At 43.0% G+C, this 18,059-nt stretch overlaps 1 long non-coding RNA gene across 1 annotated transcript; it reads right to left on the bottom strand.

Annotated features, from left to right (window-relative positions):
* Positions 1-3,432: 3,432 nt before the first annotated feature.
* LOC139586830 (uncharacterized) lies at positions 3,433-15,656 on the bottom strand. The gene is made up of 4 exons (XR_011678027.1): positions 15,332-15,656; positions 14,792-14,981; positions 5,907-8,746; positions 3,433-5,082 (listed from the first exon to the last, which is right to left on the bottom strand). It is a non-coding gene; the product is annotated as an uncharacterized lncRNA (long non-coding RNA).
* Between the last annotated feature and the right edge of the window lie 2,403 nt (positions 15,657-18,059).

Consider the following 18,059-nt stretch of genomic DNA (forward strand, 5'->3'; position numbering starts at 1 on the left):
GTGCCGTAAAGTGTGACTGTCGTAAAAGGTGCCGTAAAGCGCGACTGTCGTAAAACTGTCGTAAAAGGTACCGTAAAGCGCGTCTGTCGTAAAACTGTCGTAAAAGGTGCCGTAAAGCGCCACTGTCGTAAAAGGTGCCGTAAAGCACGACTGTCGTAAAACTGTCGTAAAACGTGCCGTAAAGCGCGACTGTCGTAAAAGGTGCCGTAAAGCGCGACTGTCGTAAAATTGTCGTAAAAGGTGCCGTAAAGCACGACTGTCGGAAAACTGTCGTAAAAGGTGCCGTAAAGCGCGACTGTCGTAAAAGGTGCCGTAAAGTGCGACTGTCGTAAAACTGTCGTAATGCGCGACTGTCGTAAAAGGTGCCGTAAAGCGCGACTGTCGTAAAACTGTCGTAATGCGCAACTGTCGTAAAAGGTGCCGTAAAGCATGACCGTCGTAAAGAATGCACCTTTTACGACGGTCGCGCTTTACGACACTACCTTTTATGGAACTTTTACGGTACTTTACACCACTTTACGGATTTTATTTTGTTTTTTATTAATTTTTAATTAATTTTTTAAAAATTATTTTTATTTAATTTTTATTTTTAATTTTTCTATTGTTAAAGCTTTTTTTTTATTTTTAGCTTTAATTTTTCTATATTTAAAGCTTTTTATTTTATTGTTTTAATTTTATTTTTTATCTAATTTTTAGATTTAATTTTTCTATTTTTAAAGCATTTATTTTTTTTTTTTTTTTATTTTTATCTTCATTTTTAGTTTTGATTTTTTTATTTTTAAAGCATTTATTTTATTTTTTTATTTTTATTATAATTTTTAGTTTTGATTTTTTAATATTTTATTTAATTTTTATTTTTGATTTATCTTTTTTTAAAGCTTTTTATTTTATTTTTTAATTTTATTTTTATTTAATTTTTTGTTTTAATTTTTTTATTTTTAAAGCATTTATTTTATTTTTTAAATTTTATTTTTTATTTAATTTTTAGTTTTGATTTTTTTATTTTTAAAGCATTTGGTTTATTTTTTATTTTTTATTTAATTTTTATTTTTGATCTTTCTTTTTTAAAGCTTTTTTAAATTTATTTTTAATTTTTTAGTTTTGATTTTTTTATTTTTAAAGCATTTATTTTATTTTTTAATTTTATTTTAAATTTTTTTATTTTTGATTTTTCTATTTTTAAAGCATTTATTTTATTTTTTTATTTTTTAATTTTTTTTTATTTTTGATTTTTCTATTTTTAAAGCATTTATTTTATTTTTTAATTTTTTTTATTTTTTAATTTTTTTTTATTTTTGATTTTTCTATTTTCAAAGCATTTATTTTATTGTTTTAATTTCATTTTTATTTAATTTTTAGTTTTAATTTTTCTATTTTTAAAGCATTTATTTTATTTTTTATTTTTTATTTAATTTTTACTTTTGATTTATCTTTTTTTAAAGCATTTAATTTATTTTCTAATTATATTTTTTATTTAATTTTTTGTTTTAATTTTTTTATTTTTAAAGCATTTATTTTATTTTTTTAATTTTTTTTTTAATTTTAGTTTTAATTTTTTATTTATAAACTATTTATTTTATTTTTTAATTTTATTTTTTATTTCATTTTTATTTTTGCTTTATCTATTTTTAAAGCATTTATTTTATTTTTTAATTTTTTACTCAATTTTTAGTTTTGATTTTTTAAAAGCATTTATTTCATTTTTTACTTTTTATTTACTTTTTATTTTTTATTTTTCTATTTTTAAAGCTTTTTATTTTATTTTTATTTTATATTTTATTTAATTTTTATTTTTAATTTTTTATTTTTAAAGCATTTATTTTATTTTTTTAATTTTATTTTTTATTTCATTTTTAGTTTTGATTTTTTTATTTCTAAAGCATTTATTTTTTATTTGTTTTTTATTTTTGATCTTTCTATTTTTAAACCTTTTTTTATTTTTTATTTAATTTTAATTTTTTTTTTTATTTTTAAAGCATTTATTTTATTTTTAAATTTTTTTTTAGTTTTGATTTTTCTATTTTTAAAGCATTTCTTTTATTTTTTAAATTTTATTTTTATTTAATTTTTAGTTTTTATTTTTCTATTTTTAAAGCATTTCTTTTATTGCTTTAATTTCATTTTAATTTAATTTTTAGTTTTAATTTTTCTATTTTTAAAGCTTTTTATTTTTTAAATTTTCTATTTTAATTAATTTTTAAAAATTTTCCTATTTTTAAAGCTTTTTTTTTAATTTAAATTTTATTTTCAATTTTTCTTTTTATAAAGCTTTTTATTTTATTTTATTTGGTGCTGTCCAGACCAACTCAAGCTGGTGATTGTGGTGGTGTTTGACGGTCTTGCAGTTACCCCAATTAATAAGTAAGAGATGATGTTTGGAGGCCACAGTGTTACAGGTAGGGGTTAAACAGTTTTTTAGGGTCTTTCACCTGATTTTTCAGGCATTTTTAGGGATATTTTAGGGTTTGTTTTGTAGGAGTTTTTTAGGAATTCTCTGGAAATGTTTAGGATACCTTTAGGGCTTTTTCAAGGCTTTTAAAATAATTTTTAGGGTGTTTTAATGACTGTCTTACCGGGGCGCCGCAGCCACCCAAGGCACCCCGTGCCGGCGCCGCGGTGCTCCAGCCCAGCCTCCCGTCAGCGCCGCCCGTGGTCACTTCCCCTCTCCTGCCGCCGCCGCTGCATGGCGGGCCGAGCTGCGCCTTCCCCACCGCACACTCCCACTTCAGAGCTGCTGGATGGCGTGGCTCCGCCGCCTCCTGCAACCATGGGCGTCCCGACGTTTCCTTCCACGGCCGCAGCTGCAGCCCCGTTCCCGTTCCCGCAGCTCCGCCGCCTCCCGCACACCCCAGCCCGCCCGCCGCCATGATGACTGCCTGCGCCGCCCTAGTGACGGAACCCACACATGTGCAGTTGCTACAACCCCAGCACCAATGATATCACTCTGCGCCGACTCATCGAACCACAGCACTGCTTCCGGGATCAGCCGCACGCATGCGCAGTTCTATCTCCACGGCCCCGCCGCCACCCCCCACTGCTTTCGCCGCAGCTTTGGTACAGCCCGGTCCCAGTTCCGAGCTGCTGCGTGCCGCTGTCCGGCCACAGCCGGCATCCCTGTGCCCTGTCACGCCACTTCTGCCGCCACTGTGTCTATACACGGCACCACAGCAGGTGAAAACTGCAGCGCCTTGCACGTATCCTTCCGCGTCTCTCCTTCTGCCGGGCACCGAGAGATCCCTCTGCAGCGCGTAACCCTGAGCAACCGATACCTGGTGTGCCTCCGCGTTTTCGCCTTCCACACTCCTAGCACCCAGTGGGACTACTTTGTGTCACGATTCGTCTGCACAGCCACATCCATGCACACAAACCGTGCGACGAGGAGGAGGAGGAGGAGGTTGGAATATGACAGCTGCTTTAATAAATACAGGACAGACAGAGAATTATTTTGCCCCTGCAAATGCCAGCCCTTTGATCCCGACACAAAAGAATTTCAAAAAATAACTGTTCCCAAATAGCTCCAGAGTCCCCTCAGTGTTTGGGACAGATTTCTCGACCCAAAATTAGACAGTAAACCCTGAAAATTCACCAGCATTAATGCCAAAATTAGAAAACTCACAAAAATCTTTTGATAATTTTCACCTAACAGACTGGTGTGAAAAACGCCAATCACTTGCTTTTAAAATTTTTGAAAGTTTAATAGTAATAAAATGGTTATAAAAATAGTCATACAATTAGAGTAATAATAATTTGGACAATTTGAATTAGGACAATATGAGACAACAAAAACAAAGAGTTACGGACGTCCGGGTACCTTTTTCTGGGCAGCACGGGCCCAAAAAAGGACCCCCGTTAACAAAGGATTAACCCTTAAAAGCAATAGCCCGTTGCATAGTCATACACTTCATACATGATGCATAAATTCCATTTAAATACAGGATTCTGTCTGGTCATCATCCACTTCTTCCTTCTAATCCTAACAGCGCCTTGGAGGCAGGAAGAAGTTTGTTTCTTCTGATAAGAGGGCAATAAATTCTTTTTCTCTGAAAGATCCAGGTGTCCTGTGGCCGCTATCTCGCTGCAAGTCCTTTCTTTAAAAAAAGTATCTTACATCGTTTCTATATTAACAGTTTTTGTAACCTAAAACTATATTTAACACACTACTTAAGAGAATTAATACAGCATTACTTTCTAACACAACACATATAATATTCATTTTAATGTTTCAAAAAAGCCAATCATAAAATACCTGCATTTTTCACAATCCCCACTCTTATTCTTTGTAAATCCTTTGGCTTGAGCAATATTTCTTATCTACTTGCATCTTCTGGACTATGCGGGCAAAATAAAACAGGGGATTACACAAGGAAGAAATATAAAAATAGTTGCAACACATAAAATGAAAGATCTTAATTTCTTCTAATACATTACCCTACCAGCTAGGTTTTAACATTGTTTTCTAATTTTTGGACCGGTACCTGGGTTATTATATGCATATATATTTTTTTCTTCTTTGATTTCTTTTGCTTTTTCTAGAATGACTTTTCTGTGGTCATCAATTTTCAACAATTTGATATATTAAACTTTCCACAAACACCCCCTTCTTTGGCCAATAAATAGTCTAAAGCCAACCTATTCTGATACCCTACAGTTTTTGTTTGGCTTAGCTGACTTGATATTAACTCCAATGCCTGGGCAGCTCCATTTGCTATCATTTCTATAACTGCTTGGAGTCTTGTAATACGACTCAATAGATAATTTGGGGTCAATACAGAGTTAAGGTGCTGTGCTGGTTTTACCTTTTCGTTTATTATTTGTTTTTTTACCAAATCTCGAACTGTATCTTCAAGATTAAATGTAAAACAAATCCATCTCTCTCCTTTTGGACATTCAATTCCAAATCTATTACCACATTTTCCTAAGTTTCTTGTAATCCAATAATTTACTCCATTTTGCCTACAGGTTCTTAATTTGGATGGGTTATAACAGTGGCTGTTGACATAGGTGTGTGTAATAAAAGAGGAACTTTGGTTTCTTTCCACGTGATGCTTTCTGCAGCATTTGTGACACAATCTTGCTGGTATCCTGAAAGGGAAAAGAGAACAAATGAGTGCCAGAAACAGGAATAACAGAGGTCCAGTATGCCTTATACTCCCACCTCCCAGGCCTGTGAGGTTGCAACCCACAGCAGGTGCATTTGATCTTCTTGGTGGCAAAATACAGAGGCCGATCTGGTCGTGCCCTCTATTTCCTTGTCACTTTCTCTTAACTAATTTCCAGGCAAATTGGTTTTGACACCCTTCAACTGTGGTCTCTTACCGTTCTTCAGGTATCTCTCATTCACCAGGCACTAATAATTCCCATCCACAAAGCTAAGTTATTACTTTAACACTTTTTGCAATAAGAGCATAAATGTTGTGAACTACAATACTAATTATTCTCACAATTCAAGCATTTACTTATAACCCAGCTAGCATGTCCAGTATTGGAATGAATCAAATAAAGTTTACTGATGGAAATGGTAATTCCCCTTCTCTCCTGTACAATTCTCAGGCTAAGGTCAGAACACAAAAACAGTCTTGATCCTTCTGTCTGGAGTATTCCTCCCCTAAGGAGATGTTTTATTCAGGCAGTGCTTGAAACCAGGGGTATAAGCATTGTCTTACTTCTTAATTCTGTGTTATTCTTTGTACATTTCTTGGATCATTTGCCTTTTTCGAAACTATTACCACTCAGTCCCCATTGGAAAGTCAGTTTGGTATCACCTGGTTTAAATATGATAGTCCATTGATTCTGCTGGCATGAATTCACCCTTTTTCTGTGATTCTGATTGTTGCTTCGGTAGTACCTGGAAAGGACTTCTCAATAGCATAGTAATAAAAGTAAGATAATACTGCATTAACTTTTACCATTCACTTTTCTTCCAAACTTTCTGGGTTTAGTGAAAAGCTTTTTCCACAGCAGCCTCTTCTTCTTCTATCCAGCTGTGCTAATAACTGCAGAGGCAAATTCTTCTTTTTGTGAGTTACAGTTAGTTAAATAAGAAAAACTAGACCAATTTTAACACGAGATGTATCACATCTATTGCTTTTTACTTTTTGGGCAGCATTTAATTGTTTTAGCCTTACAAACCCATTCTTCAGGAAAAAAAAAAACAAAAACCAAAAAACTTCTTTTTAACAGCAAACAAAACACACAAAAGAAAAGACCAAAAACCTTCTTACTTAAGACAAACAAACCACTTTGTGAGGTTTGGAGAGTCAGCAATCTCTGCTTTGATTTTATCTTTTAGTGCTAGCCCCCTCCCGCTCTTTTCACGGCCTTGCTGTCAATGCCGTGCTGCCACTTCGCTGCAGGGCCGGAGCAGGGGAGAACAGCCACGGGCATGGGGACCCTGGGGGCAGCCTTGGGTCCCTTTTGCCCTCTCTCTCTCTCTTCTCTCTCTTTCTCTTTCCTTCTCTCTCTCGGCCCACTTACTGGGGCCGACACTGCCATCCTCGACTCGGGACCCCGGCAGCCTGGGAGCCCCCCGGCAGTTCCGCCACGGAGCCAGCCCGCTCCTGCCCGGCAAACCCGTGTGTCCCCTGCTGCCAGCACCGCCGCCGGGTCACCTCCATGGATCGGTGCCTGCCGCAGCCCCCGAGACCCCGCCGCTCGTAGGGAGCGGGCAGACACCTCCCAACCTTGACAACCCCAAACCTGGCGTCCCCAGGTGCTCCTGACATTCTTTTCCTTTCTCTAGTCAACTTATCCTCTTTTCCCTTCAAGGAGAGCCCGTTCTGCTAAACCCTTTCTGGACCTCAGTTTGGCATTGAATAACCTCCTAACAACCGTGTGTTGAGACACTTCCCTGCCTTTCATGCAAAAAACCCGCATTCACGCTTCTGCTCTCTTCCAGCACCAAGATGTCATCACTTCACATTCTAACATCTCAGAGTTTGCTTACCACCTCCCTTCAACTTCTCTCTTTCTTCTCTTCTTACCTGTTTTTTTTTTTATTCAACACACCTCAGACGGTACGAAGTGAACCTAACTAAATTACTTCCAAAAGTAAGCTTACAACTTTCTTTTACTAGGATTGCAGTAGCTGTTAAATACCTACTGGCTACCTGTGGCTTACTGAGTCTAACATCTTTGATATATGAGCTACTAGATATTTTTTTACTCTTCCTAAGTCTTGAATTAAAATTTTATGAGGTACTCCATTTTCTGTATTTATGTATAAATGATAATGACTTTTCTAACAAAGGTAAGCTTAAAGCTGGTACTTAGGCTAGTTTTAACTTAACTCTTTTAATTTAACAATATCTTCTTTGGTCTGTTTTATATCATCTCCTTCTGTCCGTTTTTTTTCATACACAAATTTTGCTACTTGTGTGTACCCCTCAATCTATAATATTTCAATAATCTAGGTAATTTTCTGATCTCTCTCTTTGAAGAGGGAGGGAGAATGAATAAAATTCTTGCAATTTTCTCATGCTTGGTTTTCTAGCTACTTCTATTTATTAAGTGTCTAAGATATTTTACCACTGGGTAGTGAGTCTGAGTTCTTTTATTAACCTCCCTTAAATCCTGTACTAGTCTATAACTCCCATCAGACTTTATTGGGGGAAAAGGGATATTATGAGGAGACATACAAGGTTCTAATGCCCCATCCTTTATTAGTCCTTCTATTACTGGCTTCAAATCTTCCCGTCCTTCTAAAGATACAGGATACTGACGTACACGTATGGGACAATCTTCTCTCTCAATTATAACCCTTATGGGGTCGATATTTAATCTTCCCCTATTTCCTTCCCCACCTCAAACTTCTTTGTTGTTTTTTTTTTTTTCTTCATCCTCTTTTAAATAATTTTAAAACTCTAGCTGTCATTTCCCAATTTTCTGATATAACTCCTATTCTTAATTGCACTTGTAAGTCTCTTCCCAATAAATTGCTACCTGCCCCTGGGACCAATAAGACATCTCCCATCCAAATTTTAGTTTCTTCCCTCAATTACTACATCTTTAATGACCAGAAATGTAAAACTTTCCCTCTTTGCCCTTGTTACTTTCACTATATGTTTGCTCACACTATAACTTTTTGGAATATTTAACAGGCAGGTTCTCTCTGCCCCTGTGTCTATTACACATTCCAATTCTTCTTCTTGGGGACCCACTTTTAAAGTTACCACAGGCTCCAGATGGTATTTGTCCCCTCCAAAAAATTAGAGCTTATGACCTCCCTATTCCTCCTCTGTGCCCATCTCTTTAAAGATTTTCAGATCTTCTGCTTACTTAGGACCATTTTCCTATTTCTCTTATGTTTGTTTATCTATTTAGTTGCAGTTACTTCTTTCCCCTCGAAAAGCTGTCCCTTAAAAACCTTTTTTTTTTCCCTGCTGTCGTGGTTTAGGGCAAATTTGGTAGAGGAGAATTTCCAAATTAGGGCTCTTCCAGTAAGCAAACCCACACAGCCCCTCCCCCCAAGCGGTTCGGGAAGGATTCCTCGGAGAGGAGTGGAAAGAACCTGTTTATTTAACAAGCACAGCACCCCCCAGCACACAAAAGGAACAATACCGGATGACACCGCTCTGAAAAAGATGAAAAATTCAGAAAGTCTCTCTCTCTCGGGGGGTGGTCACTCTGTTCTCAGTCCCTCCGGCGCTGGGGCTGCTGCTGCAGGCCAGAAGGTGCAAACTCTTGGTGTTTCTCAGGTCCCAGTCCGGAGCAGGTTCGAAATGATCAGAAAAAGGAAAGGAGAAACCGTCTAGGAAGAAATTGGACAGTTTAGCTAAACTAGCTAAAGAGCAAAAGCAAGCAGAAGCGAAGCAAGCAAGAGCGAGAGAGCAAAAGCAGCAAAAGCAAAAGCTGCAGTCTCCGTGTCCCGCCAGGCTGATAAGAAAACCAAACCAAAACTTTCCCTCTTCAGAGCCGGTCTTAAAGGTACAGAACATAATATCCAACATTCACAGAACACATGAATGGGGATACAAGCATCATAACGTCACCCTAGGACATTCCACCCCTTATCCCCATATCATCAACATACTACCACACATCATGCATTTATTCACACAAAATTTCCATCTGCTCCCCCAAAATTTACAAGCAATACCCATCATGCCCTCATCTCATCCCCACACTGGACCACTGAATCCAGGCCCTATACTACAGAGCGGCAGGATTTCACCCCTTTCACTTTACTCACTCAAAGCTCCATCTATCACTTGCTCAGACCTTTGACACTTGCACATCTCCTTCTCCCACTTGCCCAGACCTTCAACACTTACACATTTCCTTCTGTCTTATGTCTGTATGGTGTAATGTACAGACAATGGCAGTAACATCCAAGGAACGTTGATATTGCATATCATTCTCACCCCACAATCAGATCTCCCTGAGGTACACATCGTGTTGTTCCATCTCTTTGCATTATCCACCATGTGCAACCTGGTCCCTGAGCAAAGACAACCCCACGAATGGGTTTGTCTGTACTCAAGGCAGAATTGACCCACTCATTCTTCCCTAACAAACCTCTGACACGTACCACTGGGACTTTATCTCCATCTGTTACATTCAGGGACTCAGACTGGGCAGGACCTGCTCGGTTGGTGGAACCTCGGGTGTTAACTAACCAGGTGGCCTTTGCTAAATGCTGCTCCCAATTTTTGAAAGATCCCCCACCCAAAGCTTTCAGCTGGGTTTTTAGTAGTCCATTGTACCTCTCCACTTTGCCTGCAGCTGGTGCATGGTAGGGGATATGGTACACCCACTCAATGCCATGTTCACTAGCCCAGGTGCTGATAAGGCTGTTCTTGAAATGAGTCCCATTGTCTGACTCAATCCTCTCAGGGGTACCATGTCTCCACAGGATTTGCTTTTCCAGGCCCAGGATGGTGTTCCGGGCAGTAGCATGAGACACAGGGTAGGTTTCCAACCATCCAGTGGTGGCTTCCACCATGGTCAGCACGTAGCGCTTGCCCTGGCGTGTCTGGGGCAGTGTGATGTAGTCTATCTGCCAGGCCTCCCCATACTTGTACTTGGACCACCGCCCACCGTACCACAGGGGCTTCACTCGCTTGGCCTGCTTGATGGCAGCACACGTCTCACAGTCATGGATAACCTGTGAAATACTGTCCATGGTTAAATCCAGCCCTCGGTCTCTTGCCCACTTATAGGTGGCATCTCTGCCCTGATGGCCTGAGGCATCATGGGCCCATCGAGCTAGGAATAACTCTCCCTTGTGTTCCCAATCTAGGTCTATCTTTGACACCCCTATCTTTGCTGCCTGGTCTACCTGCTCATTGTTTTGGTGCTCCTCATTGGCTCTACTCTTGGGGACATGGGCATCTACATGGCGGACTTTCACAGGTAGCCTCCCTACCCTGGTAGCAATATCTTTCCACTCATCAGCAGCCCAAATTGGTTTTCCTCTACGCTGCCAGTTAGCCTTTTTCCACCTCTCCAGCCATCCCCACAGAGCATTGGCTACCATCCATGAATCAGTGTAGAGGTAGAGCTTTGGCCATTTCTCTCTTTCTGCAATGTCCAGGGCCAGTTGAACGGCTTTGAGTTCTGCAAGTTGACTTGATCCACCTTCTCCTTTGGTAGCTTGTGCAACCTGTCGTGTGGGGCTCCATACGGCTGCTTTCCACTTCCGGTTCATCCCTAAGATGCGACAGGAACCGTCAGTGAAAAGAGCAGAGCGTGTTTCCTCTGGGGGCAGTTGGTTATATGGAAGAGCCTCTTCAGCCCGTGTCACTGGTTCTTGTTCTTCATCTGTGACACCAAAATTCTCACCTTCGGGCCAATTTGTAATTACCTCCAAAATCCCAGGGCGATTCAGTTTACCTATATGGGCGCGCTGAGTGATAAGAGCAATCCACTTGCTCCATGTGGCACCGGTGGCATGGTGAGTGGAAGGAACCTTGCCTTTGAACATCCACCCCAGCACCGGTAGTCGGGGTGCCAGGAGGAGTTGCGCTTCCGTACCAATCACCTCTGAGGCGGCTTGGACTCCTTCATAGGCAGCCAAGATTTCCTTCTCTGTGGGAGTGTAGTTGGCTTCAGACCCTCTGTAGCTTCGACTCCAAAATCCCAGTGGTCGACCCCGAGTATCCCCAGGCACCTTCTGCCAAAGGCTCCAGGACAAGCCATGGTTCCTGGCTGCAGAATAGAGCATGTTCTTCACATCTGGTCCCGTCCTAACTGGGCCAAGAGCCACTGCATGAGCGATCTCCTGCTGGATCTGGACAAAGGCCTGTTGCTGCTCAGGGCCCCAGTGGAAAGTGTTCTTCTTGCGGGTGACCAGGTAAAGAGGGCTCACGATGTGACTATACTCAGGAATGTGCATCCTCCAAAAGCCTATGGCACCTAGGAAAGCTTGTGTCTCTTTCTTATTGGTGGGTGGAGACATTGCTGTGATCTTGTTGATGACGTCTGTAGGAATCTGACGCCGTCCATCTTGCCACTTCACTCCCAGGAACTGAATCTCACGAGCTGGTCCCTTTACTTTGCTCTTTTTAATGGCGAAACCAGCTCCCAGGAGGATTTGGATGATTTCCTTTCCTTTCTCAAACACTTCCGCAGCTGTGTTCCCCCACACAATGATGTCATCAATATATTGCAGATGTTCTGGAGCCTCACCCCTTTCTAGTGCAGTCTGGATCAGTCCATGGCAGATGGTAGGACTGTGCTTCCATCCCTGGGGCAGTCGGTTCCAGGTATACTGCACTCCCCTCCACGTGAAAGCAAACTGAGGCCTGCATTCTGCTGCCAGAGGAATGGAGAAAAATGCATTGGCAATGTCTATAGTGGCGTACCACCTCACTGCCTTGGACTCAAGCTCGTACTGGAGCTCTAGTATGTCTGGCACGGCAGCACTCAGTGGTGGAGTCACCTCATTCAATGCACGGTAGTCCACAGTCAATCTCCATTCTCCTTCAGATTTTCACACAGGCCAAATGGGGCTGTTGAAGGGTGAGTGGGTCTTGCTGACCACCCCTTGGCTCTCCAGCTCACGGATAATCTTATGGATGGAGATCACAGCATCTCGAGTGGTTCTATACTGTTGTCGATGCACTATGGAGGTGGCAATTGGCACTCGTTGGTCTTCTCCCATCAGACATCCTACTGCAGATGGATTCTCAGACAGCCCAGGCAAGGTGTTCAATTGCTGGATGCCCTCTGTCTCTACAGCAGCTATCCCAAATGCCCACTTGAGTCCTTTTGGGTCTTTGAAATACCCACTTCGAAGGTAGTCTATGCCCAAAATACATGGGGCCTCTGGGCCAGTCACAATAGGATGTTTCTTCCACTCATTCCCAGTGAGGCTCACATCAGCTTCCACCACAGTGAAATCCTGGGATCCCCCTGTCACACCAGCAATAGAAACAGACTCTGTCCCCACACGTCTCGACGGAATTAACGTACATTGCGCGCCAGTATCAACCAAAGCTTTATACTCTTGTGGTTCCGATGTGCCAGGCCAACGAATCCACACAGACCAGAAAACACGATTTTCCCTGGCCTCTACCTGGCTAGAGGCAGGGCCCCTCTAAGCCTGGTTATCCTTCTTTCCCTGGGCATATGTCTTGGATGTTCCTTCAAGGGGATCAGACGTGGCATCATCAGCATCATACCTGGCGGTTCGGCTACGGGCAACTGGAGCCGCTTTCTTCCTGGTGGCTTCCTTCAATTCACGCACCCGTCGTGCCAGAACAGCAGTAGGTTTTCCATCCCACCTCCTCATATTTTCTCCACAGTCACGCAGGTAGAACCACAGCTCTGTTCGTGGGGTGTACCTTCTCTGGCCATCTGGGGAACGTCTGCCTTGGATACCAGAACCTCTGATCTGTACTGCCGAGATTTGGAGAAGGTCCTCTTTAATCTCCTCTCTGAGCTTCTTATGATTCTCCTCTATCTTATCCTCTAAGTTCTGCAGATGTGTTTCTACCGCTGCAATTCTGGCATGTGTTGGGCCATGCACAGCATCTGCATATGCTTGGAGCTTCCTTGCCATATCCAGCACAGTCTCGTCCCTCTCATCCCGCTTCATTATGGCTAGGGCATAAGCATATTCGTGTGGCCCAAGTCGCACAAGTTTCCGCCACATCACAGACGTGCGTGGCACCAAGTCTGGGTTCCTAGTTGTCACATCATCTGAGAAGATAATCTCTGCCACTGCCATCTCTCTCAGGCGTTGGATCCCTTGCTCTATGGTCTTCCACTGTGTCTGTTGCATATAAAGATCATCTGCACACAGGTATCTTTGTGCAACACTTTCCAAGACCCGTGCCCAGAGGCTCTGAGGGTTTGCCCCCCTCATCCCCTTGGTCGATGACAGGATCATGTGATAGGGATCCCAAATGCCTCGCTTCTGTGCCATCCAGGATTGTAGCCTCGCCTGCAGCATCCCAGAGACGGACTAACCAACTAATTATAGATTCATCAGGTCGTCGGGTGTAATCCTTCCGTAAGCCACGAAGGTCCTTCAGGGAAAAGGACTCAATATTTGCATCTGGTCTTGCACCTGCTGCTTTGACTCCTGATTTTATGTCAGGAGGCATTGAGGTTCCTTCTGCTGCATCATCATCATCATCATCCACTGGTCGATTGGTCTTGTCCGTGCATTTCCCACTTCTAGTACTGGTAGCAACAGCCATTGGTTTAGCTGCTGGCTCAGGCTCACTGTCTGGTTTGGCTGCTGGCTTTGAGCCTGTGGTGTTGGCTGCAGCCTGAGTGACTGGGACAGCTGCTGATTTATCTCCCTGCCCCCCTGCCTCTGTCTGCTGTCCTACAGTCTCCAACAGAGTGCGATAAGCATATGCCAGGGCCCAGCTCACTGCAATGACCTTTCTCTCCTTAGGCTCATCCTGGTATTTCTCTTTCAGATATTTCCCCCCTCAGCTGGCGTCTGAATTTGTTTATGGGGAAAATCCCAGACTATAGGGTCGGAGAATTCCTTCAGGATTTGGCCCATATCCTCCCATTTCCCACACCACTCAGGATGTTTCACACCTGGGTCTACTCCTGAGTCAGGGGTCTCATCAGCCCGTCTAGAAATCCCAGCCCTCATTCTGGAGAAACAGCGGACTGTATAGAAGAAAGTTACCAGATTGAATACAAGAAAGATGGTTTCTTTAACATTCAGGGGGAACTGAACATCCTTTACTACTGATGCAACCGATTCATAAGAGAAGAAGGAAAGCAAAGGCTGAAAAGCCTCATTCCCTGCTGCTCCTCCTCTAACAAACTGGACGAATAACCATTGCCAAGAACCATTCATACCTGGAGCAGACCCCAACATGTTTATAAACTTCTTGCACATCATTGCCATCAAGCCCAGCAGGATAGCTATTCTGGTCACTGCCCCTCTGCTGTAAAAACTACGTATGAGGGACAATACTAGAACTATTTCAGGATAGGAAAATAAACCTAGGGACCACAGAGGCATTAAAATCTCGAAAACCCTAGGGATCAGAAGCACATGCAAGCCTTCACCCCAACACTCATCATGAATTCAAAAAGCATGGCTATTAACTGCATCAAACAAACAGAGAGTAATGGCAACCAAAATACCCTCAAAACAGGGTTTTTCCACTCACTCTCTCGAGCCCAGCGTTGGGCACCAAGATTTTGTCGAGGTTTAGGGCAAATTTGGAGGAGAATTTCCAAATTAGGGCTCCTCCAGTAAGCAAACCCACACAGCCCCTCCCCCCAACCGGTTCGGGAAGGATTCCTCGGAGAGGAGTGGAAAGAACCTGTTTATTTAACAAGCACAGCACCCCCCAGCACACAAAAGGAACAATACCGGATGACACCGCTCTGAAAAAGATGAAAAATTCAGAAAGTCTCTCTCTCTCGGGGGGTGGTCACTCTGTTCTCAGTCCCTCCGGCGCTGGGGCTGCTGCTGCAGGCCAGAAGGTGCAAACTCTTGGTGTTTCTCAGGTCCCAGTCCGGAGCAGGTTCGAAATGATCAGAAAAAGGAAAGGAGAAACCATCTAGGAAGAAATTGGACAGTTTAGCTAAACTAGCTAAAGAGCAAAAGCAAGCAGAAGCGAAGCAAGCAAGAGCGAGAGAGCAAAAGCAAAAAGCAAAAGCAGCAAAAGCAAAAGCTGCAGTCTCCGTGTCCCGCCAGGCTGATAAGAAAACCAAACCAAAACTTTCCCTCTTCAGAGCCGGTCTTAAAGGTACAGAACATAATATCCAACATTCACAGAACACATGAATGGGGATACAAGCATCATAACTCACCCTAGGACATCCCTTTATCCCATTCTTTTTGGATTTTTATCTTCTATAGCTTTTCTCCCGTATTTTTAGGATGAATCAGGAGAGGGCTTTCTTTTACCTGAACTTTTAGTGTTTCGATAAGGTGATTCCTTTAGAGAGCCGGAGCTGTGGTTACCAAGGGAACGGAGCTCAGGGCAGGACGGGGGAACTCGGCACAGCTCAGAGTCTGGGTGCTCCAAAGGCGGGGTCTGCAGGGGGAATCGCCCGAGGGGATCGGCACAGCTCAGGGTCTGGGTGCTCCAAAGGCGGGGTCTGCAGGGGGAATCGCCCGAGGGGATCGGCACAGCTCAGAGTCTCGGTCCTCCAAAGGCGGGGTCTGCAGCCGGGATCGCGCCAGGGGCTGTTCCGGTGCAGACCGAGCCGCAGCGTGGATCGGCCCCACATGGCTCACGGCGGCTGATCCGGCAGAGACCAAGGCGGCGACTGACCCCGGCTGCAGCGGCGGGAGCCGAGCAGAGTCAGGGCAGCCGGGGATGGGACAGACGGGACCCCCCCTCGGTGCGGTCAGCGCGGTACCCACGGTGCACACGGCGGGACGGACCCCCCGCCCCTTCCGCCGGCACGGCCAGCGGAGCGGCCGCGGGCCAGGCGGCCGGGAGCGGGCCAGACGGACCGGAACAGACGGACCGGGACAGACGGACCGGGACAGACGGACCGGGACAGACGGACTGTGCCGGAGCCGGCACAGGGGCTGGGGCAGCCGCGAACGAGTGGGGGAACAAACAGGCATGGATGAGGTAATATTTCGTTCCCAGCCTTATACTTTCACCGTTTTTCTTTTATTGCCTTTAAAAATGTTATTTTCTTACAATCTCCCTCCTGCCCAGCATGTGGCATATCCTTTTTTTTTTCCTGGATTAAACGGTTTTTACAAATAAATCCAGAGCTTACCAAAGCCAACTTCTGCTTGGATACTTCGAAATGGTCGACGAGTTAACTCATGACCTTCTCATGTTGTTTTTCTCACCACCCTTTTATTTATCCTTTGGCAAATTATACATCTTTCAGTTACTTGTTTTTCTACTCCAGAAATCGCAATGCATCCATAGTTCCTTAAAAAAAATGATCACACAAAGCCTGAGTATGCCAGTGGGCGTTTTGATACATGTCCTCTGCTATTCCCTAGTAAGCATTTTATTATCTGTCTTCCATCAAGATGTTTCTATTTCCCCCATTTATCTCTTTTGCCACCTATCTTGTTTTAATTCGCCTTTTTTTTTGCTTCCCTAAACTTTGGAATTTCCAATTTTTCCTCATTTGGAGTTAATATTAACTCTTTCAGCTCCATTTTCTGCTGCATCTTTAGCTTCCTGATCTGTCAAATTATTTCCGGGGTCTTTACCCTGCAAATGCCAACCCTTTGATCCAACACAAAAGAATTTCGAAAAAGAACTGTTCCCAAACAGCTCCAGAGTCCCCCCAGTGTTTGGGACAGATCTCTGACCCAAAAAGAGACACTAAACGCTGAAAATTCGTCAGCATTAATCCCAAATTGGAAAACTCACCAAAATCTTTTGATAATTTTCAACTAACAGACTAGGATGAAGTCAGGCCAGATTTGCAAAGAAGAAAGTCTAAATCCTCTAGCTATGCCTGTGCCATTCAGCCAGCAAGCCGCTGGTCCTAGAACACGGGTGGCTATCCCACCTCCTGAGATAAAAGAATTGCAAAAAGCAATAAGGGACGGTGGTATCTGCTCCCCGTATTTTAAGCAACTGCTGAAAAGGACAGTCCTGGAAGGACATACACTCACACCAAATGACTGTAAAAATCTTGCTAGTATAATTCTCACAGACTCACAATATACGCTATGGGAACTCAAATGGAAAAGACTGCTCACAGGGGTACTAGCCACTTATAGACAGAGTACCGATGCAGACCTTCGTACCCTTGTCACGTCTAAGCTGACTGGTGACCCTCCTGATGATCAGAATGATAATCGAGTGAATTTACCCAAAACAGCGTTAGATAACATTAAAAAGATGGCTCGCAGAGCCTTTTTGCAAATTCAGCCTGCAGGAAGTTTTGAAAAAGCCTATAATCTGATTAGGCAAGACTCGTCTGAACCATTTACCACATTTGCGGGCCGGGTAACGCAAAGAGCAGAAAGACAATGCGGCGATGATATAGCTCGCCCAATAATGATACGGGACATTATTGAAAATAATGCCAATGCAGAATGTAAAAGAGTTATCAAAGCCCTAGGAAAAGAAAAACCCACAGTGCCTGAAATGATGGATGCCTGTAACAAAATTGGGAGTCCACAGCAAGTGGCAATTATCCAGGCAAATGAACTTGGAAAAACTCTAGGAGAAAAAATTGAAAGGGCTCTTACAGCTCAAACAGCGCAAGCAGTCGCACAGGCAGCACAAACAGAAGCTTTACCTATCAATCAACCAAAGACGAATGTCTGGGTTGCTTTAGCCAGGTCTACAGGCTCCGATACCATCCGTCTATCTGACACAAGCCCTGACAAACCTTGTTCAACCTGTCTAGTCGGAGTACCTTTCCCAAAGGGTCTTGATAATGTTACTCCTGATAAATATTGGCCATATGATGATCATCACATATCTCCAACTCCCAGCCAGAAACACCAAACTTACATTGATAATTCTAAAGCTGATAAATCTGACCTTCAAGAGCTAGAAATCCTAGGCTCATTAACTATGGATACCTGTTACTTCTTTCATTTCCTAGGAGAAGACGGCCCTCATTTGAAGGTCACCCCATATCACCCAGCTTATAGCAATATGACTTCTCGTCTCCGTCCGTCCCGACCGTGCTAC

The sequence above is a fragment of the Agelaius tricolor genome, unplaced genomic scaffold (genome assembly GCF_023055355.1).
Source record: "Agelaius tricolor isolate 1412-34295 unplaced genomic scaffold, bAgeTri1.0.p SCAF_145, whole genome shotgun sequence".
Lineage (NCBI taxonomy): Eukaryota > Metazoa > Chordata > Aves > Passeriformes > Icteridae > Agelaius > Agelaius tricolor.